Raw genomic sequence first — 18,148 nt, forward strand, 5'->3', positions numbered from 1 at the left:
GACTGATGCCTAAGTAAAAGGGATTAGACGAGACCTAAATAATGAGGGCTCTCAAAAACTTACGTGGCATTTACACATCAACACAGCTATTTGGAGACACCATGGACAAGTAGTCTTTCCTGTTCACCTGAATGTCACATGTATTGTTGGTGGGCTGTAATATGCAGTCTAAGTGGCGAGACTATGGAGCCACAAAAAAGGCATGCATGCAGATGTCTGTTCAGAGCCACACTGAGCGAAGAGGATGCTAGAGGAAACCAGAACACAGCTATTCCTGTTTATAGGTTACAAAAACATCTTCTTCAATGTTAGATCATAAAAGACTGGCTTATGAGTGACAGCCAGGATCAGTTTCTCCTCCAAAATCGTTGCCAGTATCGATATCATAAATCCCAGCCTTCTTATTTTTGATGAGTCAGTCAGGGAGAAGTGACAGTGATGAGTGCTGTGCTGATCCAAATATTTAGAGTAGCTGAGAGCACTGTGAGAATCACACAAAAAAAAAACAAACAAACACTGAAAGCATTTGTGTCTCATCGGCTTCAAAGGATTTGTAAATAAAAAGGAAAAATGCTGCCTGACCATACAACCGTGCGATGAGAGCCACAAGCAGCTAAATGATGTCAAAAAACTGGCACAATAGCAACCTGAGAAGCAAACAGTAAGGGCCAGACAGTGCTGGCTTTCAGTGATGGGACTTTTTAAAATAAGAGGGAAATTTTCATAATATATCAAAAAATGACTGAATGTTTGGGGGGGGGGGGGGGGGGGGGGGGGAATTTAGATGAGTCATCAAATGTTCTAGGTCAGCTTGTACTACACCTCCATGGTCCATCAAATTACAAACACTGGTGTCATATTCACTGTTTTTAAACCTTTGTCCTCTTAACTGCTCTGAAAGAAGTGGGAAGAGTTTTTTCTGTGTCAACAGAGAAACCCTGTCCCTTCTCACTGTTCAACCACACGAGACTAACGTTCCACAAAGGAGACGGAAAAAAAAAAAAAGTTTAGTTGTAAACAAATACTGATGTCTCATCATATTTATTAAAACCAAAACTTGAAAATAACCATTTTTCTTAGAGATAAACTCTAGATACTAGAAAAATGCCCAAGGCTTATTTCGCAACACTTTAATCATCAGCATCAGAAAAAAGTTGCATTTACACAGACTAGAGCTCGAGGCCAACAAGTGCAATCCCTGAAAAGTGGCAAAACAAATTTAGGGCTTTGGTTAATATGGCTCTTTTTAATTTGATCCTTCTACAACAAATGAAAGTTGGGCCAGCAGAGGGTTTTAAGAGATTAGGGAATACTTCTAATGTACTGGATCTGTCTGATGATAACAAAAGTGACCTCAGACCTGACACAGAAGGCCCCCTTTCACCCTGAGCTTAAACCTATCAGGGAGCTTAAAACAACAACAAAGCCATATTACGTGAAAGCGCTCTATGTGAGTGCCGTGGGAGGCCACACGTTGTTACCAAACTCGCATTGCACGCAGCAGTATATAATGTAAAATTGGATAATCCATTAACCAAGCGGATTCTAGGCCAACTCACTAAGACCTAGAGCATACCCTTTGACCCCTCATGTATTATATCTGACATGTGAATGGTGCAAGTAAATGCAAATGTGGACCCACAGAGACGCTTTCTCTTTATGTTATACGTGGAAGTTCCCTCCACCTCTTCCCAAATACTTGTAATAGCATTAAAGGTACTTTAGAGTCTGAACCTTGTTGCATTACTGCTCTTATTTCTGCGGATAAATGCTTTCCATTTAGTTAAGCCATGGCATTTTATTATACATTTATTTTAAATGTATATGTTTGTTGCTATATCGTTTTTCAGAATCCAATAAAGCTCAATCAGTATTATTACCAGACAAAATAAAGAATTACCATTGAGGTGATTTTTAAATACACAGCAAAGGTCACTTTCTAGATGCCATTTCTTCTTTCTTTTATTTATTCATTTTTTTAACTGTATTGTTGGACTAGAACTTCAAAGTGAGCTTGTTAAAATGTTTAAACTAGTGCTGTCAACGTTAATCTCGTTAAAATGATGTTAACACCATAACCGCATTAACGCGGCAAATCTCCGTTAGCGAGTTAGCGCGGATCGCCTCGTGCGTGGGGCTGCACGGCGTCAACGCGTTAGCGTGGTTAGCTTGTCAACACATTAGCACGGTTAGCTCGCCAATGCGTTAGCCCGGTTAGCTTGTCAACGCATTAGCGTGGTTAGCTCATTAGCGCTGTGCAGCCCCATGCACAGGGCAATCTGCGATAACTCGCTAACGGTGATTTGCCGCGTTAATGTGGTTATGATGTTAACGTCATTTTAAAGGAGATTAACGCTGACAGCACTAGTTTAAATAGTATTAAAATTTTCATATTCTACAATATCTACACACACAAAAAAAATAGTACACTGAGGAAATTAAGGCCATTAAGTTTGGCTTTGAACGATTATGAAATTGGATACTAGGTAGCATTTTATTTCTAGCTAGGGAGTTTATTGTTGTCTTTCTGTTTGATTTTACATAACTTATGAGACTTTATTCTCTGCAGATTTTAATGTTAATAATTTTACAGTAAATAAATGTCATTGTTTGCTATATCTGAAAGTCCTTCAGCAGGGTTTTTTTCTCTAGGATGTGTTTGTTTGGATCCATATCATGGAGAGATCTTCATGTTCCCACGGATGTCAGGTAAAGGTCATCTCAACAGTTGACAACCAGTCATCTATTCACTCAGATGCTTTCAGGCTCTTTTACAAATTTCTCACATTTCTTTTCTTGAAAACAATAATAAACAATTACATCTGTAAAACTTTTATGATTCTGCTAGGACAACAACACTCATTACGGGTTTGTCTAGCTTTAGCAGACACTCACGTTTCCAATCTGTCAAAGCTGTGCTGTCAAAGCAAACATCCTTTTCAGCTGATAGAGCTTTGTTTGCTTCAAACAAACACCTCATATCTGTTGCAAATAGGGGAAAACCCTGTTTGCAAAAGATATGGCCTGAAATCTAAGTACATCAGTTCCTGAAAAGAAGCTACCACGCTAACACGAATAAGCCCCAAATCACAAGTCAAAATCAGAAGATATATTTGCTTAATCCCAAAACATTACATACAAGTACCACAAAATGGCCTTGAGGGTAACGAATAACCTGTCACGCCTCCGTTTTGCATACACAGCCTGTTTCTTGCAGATACAGAAAACTGAAGTCGTGATGTACGGGTGCATCGGGGACAAATGCGAGGTTACGTGAAGACTCAGTCCCAGGTGTGAGCCGGTGGAGTGGAGACAGTGGCTTCCAGTCAGGATAATGATTTGGGTCAGTAGGTAACTACGTTCCTGGACCACGGGGGACTTGTTGCCAATTAATCCTGCCAATGAGCCAAGTGGGCACTGGAGACTGATAAATGCAGCTCTTTCAAGGAGTGATGGGGTAAAACTTCAACTGCTGACACCACAGTCAGAGTTAAAATGACACAGTAAGATTAGGAATTGTACCAAGCCTGACGTAATGGAAAACCACAACTCTTCCCAGTCAATTAAGCATTGTAAGCACTGCCTTAACTTCTCAAACACTGGCAGAGAGCACTGAAATCCACTCCAAACACAAAACTCTGAAACATCAGGTTTTACCAACCACTTCCTCTCGTGTCTACAGTTCCTCCTCAACTTTAAATCAACCTCAAAAGAGAGGTTTATGCTATGGTATTTCCCCCAGTCTCATTGACTTTATGAGAACAAAAGGCAACTTCTGGGCAACAACAGACTTTTACACACACACAAAAAAAAAAAGTTCCAAAATGTATGAGTCTGAATCTGGTTAAAGTTTCAGGTCATTTACAGTGCTAATAATAAGCGTTTCAAATCGCTTGGTTTCACAGCATACAAAGGTAAAATCTGAATTCTTCGTCCTGTCATCATTTCAATCTGTTTTATGTTTTGGAGTTGAAATGTTCTGGCACCTCATTAACAGCCCCGTGTTTTGCCAACTGCATGCTTCAGTAAGTTGATGGTCTTTAGAGGCCAGCATCTGTCACTGCGTGCCAAGCAAGTGTAAAGTGTCCCATTAGCCTCGAGCTTCTGTCTAATCTGAGATTAATCATTTAGTGGCATCTGATCCTAAACGATTGGGGCACCTCTCGTCCTTTACTGTGTGAAATATTTACTGTTATGACGATGGCTCCTCTCCACGAAAAATCTAATCGGGACTTCTCACCTCAACTTGCTCAGAAACAAAAACTTGTTCTGTTGCGCTGCAATGCGCAGAAATTCTCCCACATTTTATGAATATTTTCTGAGCTGCAGGCCCTTGAAGTAGACGAGGAGGGGGCAGGAGGTTAAGATTTAATGCTCTTTAATTCATGTCATTCTTTCCAGCACGTTTTGAGCCTTCATCACCCCCTTTGGGAATCAAGATGAATCATATGAGTATCATGACCATCACTTATATATGTGAATAAGATTAATGACATCTGTCTATTATATAGGCACCAGTGTTTTTATGTTCCATTTTACCACCCTAAGCTACACTTGCTTAAAGTCTTATTATAAGACTAATAGAAACAGTTTTCATACAAAAGGAATCATGGCTAGAAAAAGAGTCTTGCTCAGACGTGCCAGAGAAAATATGAATTAAAGGCTGATGTTGACGTCTGAAACTGGACTCAAGAAAACATTTTAGGAAAGAGGAACTTCCGTGGGAACCCTTTCAGGAACTTCATAGTTTGATCAAAAAAAAAATGTTTGTTTTTTTTACTGGTTCATGCCTCCATAAAAAAGTCCCTGCTCCTCAGCGAGTCCCTTTTGTGTTCCAGAAACTGAGAAAGTATAAACCAGTAGGAAAAATCAATAGAACAAAAGATGGGAATTTCAAAAACAAAGGGCAGCAAGAGCACGAGAGGGAATCTGACATTGTTTTGTTCTACTCAAGCAGAAAACAGCGCCTTTAAAAGAAAAAAAAACCCAAGTAGTTTCAATAAATCATTTTAGAGATGGGCCTCCCTTCTTTCCTTTCAGCTCGCCCTGATGGGTCAAATTTTGGAGTTTTCTGTATTTATAAGCCCTAAATTGCTTTTTTCCCCCCTTTTTCTTCTCTTTCAAATGTTTTTTTGTAAATGATCAATTAAAAGTACCAACATATATTGAGCTTCTTTTATATGGTAATATTTACCTCTGAAAAAGGAAGATCCTGTCAAAGACGGCAGTTGGCCCAACATAGAATTGATGACATTTCTGAGTCAACCTGGATCAGTATGAAGAGATTTTAGGATAGAATCGTTTACCAGTAAAACTGGACTCGTTTAAGTTGGAATAAATATCCGATTTAAATAAGGACACATCATGGTGATGTTCTAAATATCAAGCTAATCTGGGTCCAGTTTTCCTCCTGCATGGTGTGCAGTGAATTTTCAGTTTAGATAGAGGTATGCACACACTGACCGCTCTTGTTCTAAATTTATAGGCAAACTAAATCTAACAAATTGCGGAAAAATCCAAACTTGAACTTAAGAGAACACAATTCATGGCCACAGGCCTCGGGAGCCGAGAGTTCACTGGCAGCGTACGGAGGGAAAGTCTGAGCTCTACAACAAAACCGAAACACAGTAAATTTAAGCAAAAGTTGGAGACTCGATTATTATGAAATATGTCGGCGTATGCCTGGCCCAGACAAGTCAACACAAATCTGACAACTTGCCAAACAAGAAGGTGGATCACAACAGTAAGCGCAGGGTGCGGGCCTCGTTTTGCAATGGAAACGCGGACAATTAATGCAGGCAAAGTGTTGAGGAAAACCTACTTCAAAGGGCCAAAGACCTTAAACTGAGGTGATGATTGGTGTTCAAACATGATAAAGGCCACCAGCATGCTGCCAAATCAACAATAAAATGAGGGGTGCGGCCAAAGCTTTGACTTGTCCTGAAAACTAATGCATCGGAGATTGTTTATTGACTCACTCTATCCAGCACGAGTGCGAGAGAAAGAAAATTCAGCCTCAGCTGCGAGGAAAACCCCTAAATCAAGATGCCCAGCCACACACATTCTGACATATGAATAAAGATTTGCGTATTTTGATTTTCCTCAAAAAGCACACGTTCCAAAGCTTGACTAATTCCTGAATATGTCACGTCCATCATCTCTGATGCCACAGGAGAAAACAGGAGCCGCACCAAACGTGTGAGTTTGATCTGCACTCTAAAGGTCTAAGCAGCACAGGAAAATGGCTGTAAAGAAAACATCATTAGTTACAGAGTAAACAGGAGTTCAACAGAAAAACAGAAAGCAATCAAACCCTAAAGTGATTCTCGTTAATAGGAAAGATAATCTCCTCCACTTTAGCTTGATTCTCCTCAACTCAGCTGGTTCCTCAGTGTAATTGCTCCTGTTAATCATGCCTTAATTTGTTGACGAGATTCATTTGGAAGACTTGACTTTAGAGAAAGAAAAAAAAACTACACGCAATCTCCTCCAATCTGGGTGCGCCAGCATCTTGAAATTAAGGATATGCAAAGAAGACCGAGACCAGATTAAGTCATTTTAAGAGTATTAGAGATGCCCCTAAAGACTGATGTAACACCGTGATCGGCACGTGTCACTGCTTATTAAACCAGCAAAACTGATCAGCCATCTCATTCTTCTTAATAGGAATACTGAAGAAACTTCTGTTTGTCCCTCTTTACAGTACCCATGTAAGAGTTTTAGCTTGTTTATAATAAAAACATCATAAAAACCCCTAACGCTCACTCCCTGCTGGCTCACAATCCAAAAAAGCCCAGGGCTGGAGCTCAATATTTATTTAAGATAATTATAAATCTGGTTGAGGTTTTTTCTGCTTAAATTTTAGAGCTTCCCTCAAGGAGGTTTCGTCCTTCCCCCAAGGAGGTTTCGTCCTTCCCCCAAGGAGGTTTCGGCCTTCCCCCAAGGAGGTTTCGGCCTTCCCCCAAAGGAAAATCAAGGGAAAAAATACATTTTTATTGGTTAAATAGTCAGAAATTCCACTAAAATATATAAACTTTTGCTTAGCAAGATAACACAGACTTAAAATTTTCTTAAATTTCTTAAAAAGACCCTGATTAGGTCATTTTCCTATAAATATTGATGCCACTTTACAACTATCATTAAAATAAATAACACTACCACCTAAGCCGGGGCTTTTGATTCTCCTTTCATAAGGTTCCTGCAATAGACACGCATTTGAGGTTTAAGCCAATCAGTCTGCTTTTCAGTTACTTAAAATTTCAAGTTAACAATTATCAGAATTATTACATTAGAAAATAATTGGATTCTCACTGTATGTATAATGCTTGCCATCACTGAGCAGCCCTACTAGATATCTGTCACCAGATATCTCAGGACACCCTAAAAGGTCACGTGTCTGACCCCCATGGCTCAGAGAAGTTTTTCCCACAAAGGCAGAAGCTACTTAACATTAAACGGTGTAAATAATCATTTCAAACCTATTTTCAGTGGCATGTAATAAAACACAAATTAAAAGGAAACATTTACGCAGGCAGTTTATCTCTCAGGTTAAAAGGCTTACAGAGTCCCAGTGTAATTTAGAGATAGAAGTAATTAGATAATCAGACCACACCATCACTAAAATCAGCAGCCTGAGCCCTCGCAGCAAAGTAAAATCATTTACCTCTTGCTCGACTTGTGAAGTGGAAAAAAACTGCCAGGCAGCTGCCATTAAGTGTTTGAAGTGTGAAAGTAAGAGCCAGGAGGGAGGTCAGACCTGTTAAGGTGTAGCTATCAGTAAGAGTGGCTGTTTGCAAAACCAGAATTCTTCAATGACCTGAGCTGCCCCTCACTCACTCACACTCAACCACAGGACAGCTACAGGAAAACATACTGGGCTATTTAAAAAGTTCTGCCCCAAAAATGTGTGTTCGGTTTGGTCAGACATAACACTTTTTTTTGCATTTTTCACCTTCATCTCTAACTTTCTGGCATAACTGAGACATCTGCGTACAAAGTCAGTCTCGCAGTAAGAAAAATGTGTCACTGGAGCGCTGCGCTCATCTGAACTTTTTAAACATTTTCTGAAAATATCTGGTGAGCCAGAGAAACAATCCAAATCGATCCCCTCACCTTTTCATATTATGATAATAATGATAAAGGTTTCCCAAAAGCAGCCGCATTATATGCAAAAAAATACATGTGTGAAACTGCTACTTAAGCTCCTTTCAAGTGATTAGATTATAAATTAAGCACATAATGATACTCACAGTTTCTCTTTAGATCACTGAGGCACACAAACTGCTAGCTTCACTAAATGGCAGTGACTTGGAAGACTCCTCTCACCCCCAGAAAGCCTTGTGCAGCTGAAATGACTCACATCCCCTCATCCAACCTCTGTCAACCATCATGAGGAGGTAAACACTTCCAAATATGGAGAAAATATGAAGACGGTATTGGAGGGCAATATCAGTTTGGTTTGCTTTTAGCTTGGAATGCCATACTCTGTGAGCCAGAGTCACTCCACGGAGCCAGTTCTGCGGTGCATACCTTTCACTTGGAATAATAATGATGATTGTAGAGACTTTTCACATTGTTTTTGGTTGAGTCTGACCTAAGATGGGTGACAGTGTGAGCTTGCTCTTATATTTAAGAGAATATAGTTTAAAAAAGGAAAGAAAGAAAAGAAAAAATGAGCGGCCTCAAAAGTACAGGAATGTCCAAGAAATGCAGAATAAAGTGAATATCAATATAATTCACTCCCTATTAACCAGGAAAGCAGGGCCAGATTAGCAGGTAAAAACAGCCCACGTGCTGTGAGGAGCGGTCTTGTCGCACAGATTGTCTTCAAGTGATTAAGAGGGTGTAATTAAAGTCTGATTACGCCCCACGAGTGCCATAGGTCAGCCGCTAAACAGCCGGTAGAAGAGAACATTACAACGCCCTGCATGGACTGGAAGTGTATTGAGGAGCAACTTGGCTTGAGAGTGCTAATTTCCTGAAACAGCTCAGCCCACTTCATTCAAATCCCACAGGAGAAGACCATTCACTGACACTTCAAGATAAAGTCATTTTCTGTTTTTGCTTCCCTCATTTCTAATGCGGGGAATCGTTTTCTGTAACAAACTTCATAGAAATCTGACTCAAAGTCAGTCTGAACAGTTAAATGAGAAGTCAAAGCTTTCCCCCTGACTCTAATGCCACATATGTAAATAATGTGCACCTGAGACATCTGTGATATGAAGGGTCTACAGGGTTAAAGTAAAGCTCTGCCCTTCTTTTGGCATTTGCATTACTTTCATAGGAAGCTGAACTCCAAGTGCATGTTTGGAAGGATATTAAAAGAGACTGCTAAATGGGGCCTCACGAGAAGGCAGCTGCAATGTAAACACAGAAGAGCCTTAAAAACTTCACGACTCATTTATGCAAAGACGTAAAGGCGCTTATAAGCCAGTCTGATGCAACTTCAGTCTTTGCACAAAACTTGAAAGCATCAGGTGGCAGCACGGAGGCGCACCCAAGCTTTCCAAAACAAATCATTAAGTAATACTTGATGATAAATCTCAAAGCAAAAATCAGCTGCCTGTCTAGTGACTGTCCCTCCTGGACTTTAGATGGTAATCCCGATTCTGCTTTGCAGCCTTGTGAGATTGACACGTTGGAGCTCCACCTGACACAGGTGTTGGTTACAATGACCCTGCAATTCACAGAGGACAGAGAAGACTCCTACAACCAGCATTCGGCCATGACAGTCCGATTTTTTCTTGATTTTGGCATCATTAGAAAATGATCATGCAAACAAAATAAAAAGAAAACAATCACTTTTTTTTTAACATTCATTTTGATTATGAAGTTCACCACTTTCCTTTACTGGGGTGTGTTTTCCACCCACATAAACACCCAAAGTCACTTGTTGTTTAGTTCAACTCAATCCAAGACAATTATTAGACACGCTTCAGTCAACAAGATCTATCTGAAGGAAGAAAAGTTCACAAGGCCGCCTGCAGCGCTTACTGGTTTGAAGAAGTGGAAGACTGTCTGGAAGCAGTGGTTTACCTTGTAAGATATGCTTTATGGTCAAAATTATTCCCCAAGTCTGTGCTGGATGAACCTAATGAACCTAAAGGTGTGTCCACCATATCTGCTATCGTCTTGTTCTCAAGTTATCACAATATACAAGATTTTTAGAAAGCTTACCCTGACCTGGAGGTCGAGGTCTCTGAGATTTTTGGTAGATGCATCTATGGTATCAATCTGAAGCTCCTACATCATTTTCCAGTTATCGGAATCACAAGACTTTTCGAAAAGTTGATCTCTTGAAGATATAGAAATGCTACCAAAAACATAAGCCTCCTTTGTGGAAGTAGTTAAGATGATTCCAAGCATTCTTTTTTATTCGTAATGCCTACATTACCCACAATGCACATCCACTACCAAAACAAGTTGGAGATTGCGATGTATTTTGGAAGTGGCGGCTAATATGTTAAGTTTTTTCTTGCATTTGCACGACTCACTTGTCTCCACACTAAGGCTTGCTGATAAGTGACATTACACCTGATGTACAAAAGCTCACGAAGATAATAGAGCAATAACAAGTTCATAGGAATCCTCACTGGAAGGAACACAATGATTAACAAGTAACTCCTTGTATTGTTTAACACTGAGCCCATCATTACAGCTTCATTGTGGGCATGCTGCTTTTATGGTAGAACATGAAGTTCAGACCCAGGACTAAGTCCCTACGTTTCTAGTGTGGAAATTAGTACACTTAACCTTCCAACCAAGCTCTACAGGGAGTGCATAATTATTAGGCAAATGATTATTTTGTCCACATCATCCTTTTCATGCATGTTGTCTTACTCCAAGCTGTATAGGCTCGAAAGCCTACTACCAATTAAGCATATTAGGTGATGTGCATCTCTGTAATGAGAAGGGGTGTGGTCTAATGACATCAACACCCTGTATCAGGTGTGCATAATTATTAGGCAACGTCCTTTCCTTTGGCAAAATGGGTCAAAAGAAGGACTTGACAGGCTCAGAAAAGTCAAAAATAGTGAGATATCTTGCAGAGGGATGCAGCAGTCTCAAAATTGCAAAGCTTCTGAAGCGTGATCATCGAACAATCAAGCGTTTCATTCCAAATAGTCAACAGGGTCGCAAGAAGCGTGTGGAAAAACCAAGGCGCAAAATAACTGCCCATGAACTGAGAAAAGTCAAGCGTGCAGCTGCCAAGATGCCACTTGCCACCAGTTTGGCCATATTTCAGAGCTGCAACATCACTGGAGTGCCCAAAAGCACAAGGTGTGCAATACTCAGAGACATGGCCAAGGTAAGAAAGGCTGAAAGACGACCACCACTGAACAAGACACACAAGCTGAAACGTCAAGACTGGGCCAAGAAATATCTCAAGAAGGTTTTATGGACTGATGAAATGAGAGTGAGTCTTGATGGGCCAGATGGATGGGCCCGTGGCTGGATTGGTAAAGGGCAGAGAGCTCCAGTCCGACTCAGACGCCAGCAAGGTGGAGGTGGAGTACTGGTTTGGGCTGGTATCATCAAAGATGAGCTTGTGGGGCCTTTTCGGGTTGAGGATGGAGTCAAGCTCAACTCCCAGTCCTACTGCCAGTTTCTGGAAGACACCTTCTTCAAGCAGTGGTACAGGAAGAAGTCTGCATCCTTCAAGAAAAACATGATTTTCATGCAGGACAATGCTCTATCACACGCGTCCAAGTACTCCACAGCGTGGCTGGCAAGAAAGGGTATAAAAGAAGAAAAACTAATGACATGGCCTCCTTGTTCACCTGATCTGAACCCCATTGAGAACCTGTGGTCCATCATCAAATGTGAGATTTACAAGGAGGGAAAACAGTACACCTCTCTGAACAGTGTCTGGGAGGCTGTGGTTGCTGCTGCACACAATGTTGATGGTGAACAGATCAAAACTCTGACAGAATCCATGGATGGCAGGCTTTTGAGTGTCCTTGCAAAGAAAGGTGGCTATATTGGTCGCTGATTTGTTTTTGTTTTGTTTTTGAATGTCAGAAATGTGTATTTGTGAATGTGGAGATGTTATATTGGTTTCACTGGTAAAAATAAATAATTGAAATGGGTATATATTTGTTTTTTGTTAAGTTGCCTAATAATTATGCACAGTAATAGTCACCTGCACACACAGATATCCCCCTAAAATAGCTAAAACTAAAAACAAACTAAAAACTACTTCCAAAAACATTCAGCTTTGATATTAATGAGTTTTTTGGGTTCATTGAGAACATGGTTGTTGTTCAATAATAAAATTATTCCTCAAAAATACAACTTGCCTAATAATTCTGCACTCCCTGTAGAACCACGTGACAGAAAACACAGCAACATGTAAAAAGGTAAAACTCAGCAAAGCAAAAAAGCTCTCTTACTTTTTCTCCACTTTGACGTCGCTGTAGTGTTTCTGGAAGACGATGAAAGCCGTATGTTGAAGTCTGTTGACACTGAGAAATAATAAAAAAAAAAAATCCTCAGTGTTACTCAAATGGATTACACAACTTTAATTGTGCTATGCAGGACCCACACTGGCATGGTAAGTAGGTCCTGTCATCTCACACACATTTTTTTTTCCATGACTGTGTTGTTCATCAGCAGAAAGATTAACTTTGGGCAGGCTTCCTATAAATCGTGCATGAACCTAAGCGCTGGTTGTCCATTTAAATTTGAGTCTGTCAAACACCTGTCACCCCTCTGGGAGCAATACTTCATAGCAAAGATGTAGAGCGGGAACAACAATGCTGACAAGTGACACCGCAGAAAATATTTCACCACAGCACAACAATTATTTAGCAGAGAGAACTAACAGACTAAAATTTAATATAAATGCACTCCTGACAGGTGAAGGACCAATTTGTTTGCACTGGCCATCATGTGTTCAAGTCAAAGCATCTCATTACTTTGTAGGGATTAGGCGTCAAATTTAAGACACTACATACTCCAGCAGACAGGTTCAATGAGCTTGGCTGATCTGACTTCCATCTGATTGTACCAAACCATCAGATGGAAGTCTGATGGTTTCAAAAATGTTGAATGTCCAATTTATCCAGCCAAAATTGGAGCAAAACTTAAAAAAAAAAAAAAGGCTAAAACCTAATTCTGAATTGAAAGATAAAAGGGTGAAAAAATTGTGATAATATTTTAGTCCCTCCAAAACAGTCATACTGCAAGGCTCAAAATTAAAATCATCTTGCAACCAAAGACGGGCTGTGACACACATTTTTAAGCTTAAAAAAACAACAACTATTAACTAGCCAACAGGAATGAAGATTGTAATAATGGAATAATTAACACGGTAACTTATTTATATACTAATTCTTATTCATGGTAATTGTACATAGATTTTCTACTGCTTATCCAGGTTGAGGTCACATGGGCAAAAATATGTATGCTACAAACACATTTACAAGGGCTAATTTCTGTATTGCTGCATTTTACACTGGTTTTGGTCCATTTACCAGTGACTAATATGCATGTCAAACCAAGAAATTACGCAATCCATATCATGCTTTTTATCAGATGAGTTACTTAAACTATATTATCTACTGATAATGTCAGCTTGCTCGCTCTATAATTATGGGATCTGGTTGTGTAACTGTGAAAGAGTTACTGACAAACAAGATCTGCATGGTGCACTGGTGAGGCATCACAGACGAATTTGGAAAGTTAAAACAGCACAGAGATCTGATCCATCACATTTATCAAATCTTTTAAATCTGGAGGTCATACCATCGTATGCTAACTAAAAAGGTTTCTGTAGGTACTTTTAATATATAAAGTATTTGGCTTTTGATATGTATTTGTGTTTGTATGATATGTAAGTGCTCCAGGGCAAAGGTTTCCAGGGTTTTCTGAAGGTCTTCAACATTTTTTTGTTTTACTAATTTTCAGTCCAGTCCTCGTACCTGACCATTTTCAGATGAATGATTTTTGGTTGTTTGTTTATTAAGCTACTTAACATTGATCTATGAATCATTCAAGGATAAGAACGGCACCAAACTAAATGGATGGACTGCTGTTGGGTCTATACATAAAAGCAAAGAACCACTTTTAAATTGTATTTTTGGGGACTTTGTTACTGGAAGCCTGTGGCAAAAAAAACACCATTTGCTCCTATTTCTTTTGCAGAATCCATGAAAAATGCCAAAGAGTTGGCATTTTTCATACATTTGCCATACAAATGGATGGAAATAAAATTGTATTTTGCACCAACAAGGTGATTCCTAAATAGCGATTAGATTAAATCTTGGCACATCTTGGAATGGGGTGCAGCTATCTATAAAACACGGTAGAGGCTCTGTCATGTTTTGGGGCTCCATTTCAGCCAGTGATGTTGTACTTGTCATAGAAAAGTAAAGTTTTGATCCACTATTTTCAAAGATTGGTAACAGCTTCATTCAAAACGCTCTGCCAATGCAATAAAATCACACCTGAATAGAAAAAACACACAATGGAACACTATCAGTCACGGACTGGCTTCCCTAGAGCCTGGACCTCAACATTATTGAAACAGTGTGGGAGGGAGAAACATCCATCTACGAAGCCTGGAGAACTATTCCTGAATACTACTTAAAGAAACAACAGGAAAGCTTTCCTGAAAGCTTTCAGGCTGTGTTGAAGAATAAAGGTGGTCACACCAAATACTGACTTTCAAGCTTGTTGGAACTGTAAAAACTCTGTTTTTGACCTATTTTCCTAGAAAAAGAAAAAGAAAAAAACCCAAAAAACTATCAACGGTGATTTTCCAAAGATGTCATTACATTAAACAGCAAACTGATGACTTGCGTCTCCATGAGATATAAAAATTCAACCTTTATGCTACTTTTTGTTTAAATGTTATGCTGAATGGACATTAGTTATATACCGTAGACTGCATTATTAGTAGTAGCATTGTCTGGGTTCAAGTGTGTATTTCTATCTGAAATCAACACTAATAAAATTCATCAAACAGATACCGCAAGTACTTACAAAATAAAAATCCCCCCGAAATGGTTTTAGCTTTGAAGGAGCCCTGCAGCTGTAGGGGACGACCCCGAATTATCCTACAGGATTCTTTTGGATTAAATAAGAGTCAGATAGGAGTATTGGGAAAACCAGCCCACTACATGTCACACCCCAAGCTGAGAAAACAGCAGAAGTCTTAAACAGGCACAGACATGTTATGCTATGCTGTGTAGGTTGCATCATGGGGCTGGTGGGGAACTGTGTTGTTATCGGTCCCAGGCGATCTTTGGTGTTCATTTAACATATTTGCATCAATTTTATCGTTTTTTGTGCAATAACAATAAACCCATTCGTCATCCTTTAAGGAAGTTTCATATCGACCCAAATTTAAATGATGAGTTTTGAGTTGATTAAGATCTGGATGCAGATTCAGAAATGTATGGAGTATGAAAAACTGGGAGATGGTGTCTTCAGCCACTCAAGAAAACATCACTGACCCATTCAGATCCAAATGTCCTTCAGGATCTAGGGATGGGAATCAGGAATCTAGTAGTTCAGTTCCTTGGAATTGTTAGTCTAGCTGCCTGTTGATGCTTAGTGGTTCCTGTTGCACTTGCACTACAATCCAATGATTTCAGTTCACAGGGCGTGGAGGAAATAGCAACGCCGTCTACAATGTTGATATGGACATAACTTTTTTTTACTGCACAAAAGGACAGGAGCGTGATAGTACAGTGGAACCCTGACTTACGAATACCCCATATTACGAAAAATTCAAGTTACGAAGGCACTGAACGGCAATATATTTCTGCCCGTGTTACGGCAAAATGCCCGTGTAACGAAATCTGCGGGCTCTGATTGGCTGAGCCTACAATGCCTACAATGCCTTCCAAATCATGTGACAACCCCTTGGCTTCCGTACTTGAGTTTCGCTGTTCCACTTGAACGACTTATTGTTGTTCTAGTTAGCAATTAGCCTATAGCCTATCGTTCAGCATCGCCTCACTTAAAAGGTGCAATGGGTGCTTCAACTTACGAAAATTTTCGACTTACGAAAGACCCTCGGGAATGAATTAATTTCGTAAGTTGGGGTTCCACTGTAAAGTGGAAACTGAATAAAGGACGGGAACAGCTGCATTAAGCTGCTAACACAACTTCGGCTTTATGCACAGACACCATGCTAATACTTAGCTAGCCAGAGAACATACTAACGCTAGGCTAGCCAGACACCAATGCTAACACTAAGCTAGCCAAGAACCCAAAGTGAAAGCTGTCTTTGGACTGTGGAAGGAAGCCGGAGTACTGAGGAAGACCCACACAGACACACGGAGAACATCCAAACTGCACAGAGAAAGGCTCTGGCCTGATGGTGGATTCGAACCCAGGATCAGCTTGCCAAAGCTAACCGCCATTCATAACAACACTAATTGTAATTAACTATCTACAGCCTTAGAAGATCCTTGGTTTATCACAGCTTATAGAGGTAGTGTTTTCTAAAAGAGGTGCTGTGTGAGTATGAAAAACTGGTGCCGTTTCTTTCAGAGAAGGACATTCTCATTAAAATATGTCAAGAAACACAAACAGTGGAATAACTTGACTAAAACTACCAGGGGGGCCAAGGCTCAAAGGCAGCAGAGCCACTCATCTTTTAAGTTTAACATCATCAACGCTGTCAAACGAGTTCTTTTTAGCTAGAGATTTTAAAGACAGTTTCGTTTAATGTTGCCTGAGTAGAAAATGTGTCGGAGCGACGCAGATGTATTCAGTTTGATGACAGCTCTCCCAAGGGACCTTGGTGTTATTGATTTGAAATTCACATCCAAGTCAAAGTTTGAATTCAGTCTTTTAAAGAAGAAAGTGAGATTTATTTTTCATTCCAAGGCAGAACAATACCTACAGCCTGGACCAAGATTCTTGTTTCACTCACAAAGAGGAAGATGACGTCAGATCCATTTAGGTATAAAAGGGTTCAGTTTAGTCAACTTTCTGAGGAAATCTTGAAGCAAAATACGGAGGTATTGCCTCAGTACTGGTTACGTCAACAGACCAAACATTTTTAAACATATCTGCAAGGGAAAAGTCCATATCTCTGGCCACTATTTGCACAAGCACTCCTCTCTGGTTTACAGCCTGGCTTGTTGTACACTATATGGATGTGCATGACTTATTATCTGACAACTGAATGTTACTGCCCTGTCCAGTCACCGATACAAATATTAGTCGGGTAAACTAATTCTTCATATTTTATTGATGTACAACACCAGTTAACAACCGTTTTGGAGATGTTGCGTCACCTGTGACTATGCGAGTCTGAAACCCTTTCAAAAGGCTGTTAAACACACAATGTAAAAAGCAGAGACCCATACATTTACCATGAAACAATCTTACATACACTGCATCTGCATTTTAAAACCATCATCCTGTCAAACCATACAACAGCAGAATTATAGAGAAGTAGATGTGGGACTTAGCCTTTAAAGTTCCACTTTGTTGGTTTTTATGCACTGCAAAACTTCAATCTAGAAGGAATTTATGTGGGAATGCAAAGCAGATTTATTCATCCATTTTGTCCAGGTCATAACAGGAGTATATATCCCACCCAAAGATGATCACAAAACAGATATGCAGCTGGAATGACAGGCAACAGTTTTAACTGGTGCTGCAACAGAAGATTAGGAATACAGGACTATAGAGAGGCAATCACACATGATCATAAAATGCTTTCATTTATGCTTCTAAGAAGAAGAAATGATGCAGTATTTTTATTCATTATGATCGATGCTGGACTTTTAACCTGCCTAGTTTGTGTCTGTGCAGCAGAAATGAGCCTTCCCTGGAGGAGGTCTGGGCTCTCCCTTAGAGAAAAAAGGGTGAGGATCTCAGTCTCTCAGAAGTGGTTCGGAGCAGAGCTGATATTCCTCCACATCAAATGGAGTCAGTTGAAGTGGCTCAGACAACTGACTAAGTGCTTCCTGGACACCTCAGAGGTGAAATGTTTCAGATATCTTACAGGAAGGACACTCTGGAGCAGACCCAAGACAAACTGTGGAGATTATGTCTAAGTGTCAGTACCAGAGCCTACCACAGCCTAGAGGAGGTAGCTGCGAGATGGAGGTCTGGACATCTCTGCGTGGAGAGCTGCCTCTGTGACCCAGGACCCGGATATAAGCATTAGAAAACTGACCGA

At 40.0% G+C, this 18,148-nt stretch overlaps 1 protein-coding gene across 3 annotated transcripts in view; it reads right to left on the reverse strand.

Annotated features, from left to right (window-relative positions):
- Positions 1–18,148, reverse strand: part of lpp (LIM domain containing preferred translocation partner in lipoma) — a 189,849-nt gene that overhangs the window by 169,476 nt on the left and 2,225 nt on the right. The window contains exons 1-2 of one of the 3 annotated variants that reach the window (XM_086283729.1): positions 14,986–15,104; positions 12,393–12,464 (exon numbers count right to left, since the gene is read on the reverse strand). The gene's annotated coding sequence lies outside the window, so the exon portion shown is untranslated. Of the gene's footprint in view, positions 1–12,392; positions 12,465–14,985; positions 15,105–18,148 lie in introns of those variants that run through there. The other 2 variants (XM_086283730.1, XM_086283728.1) reach the window with 2 other exon arrangements.

The sequence above is a fragment of the Aulonocara sp. 'chitande type north' Nkhata Bay genome, linkage group LG23, assembly GCF_057382095.1.
Source record: "Aulonocara sp. 'chitande type north' Nkhata Bay isolate Kocher_YH1m ecotype deep benthic linkage group LG23, A_spYH_male_GT1.1, whole genome shotgun sequence".
Classification (NCBI taxonomy): domain Eukaryota; kingdom Metazoa; phylum Chordata; class Actinopteri; order Cichliformes; family Cichlidae; genus Aulonocara; species Aulonocara sp. 'chitande type north' Nkhata Bay.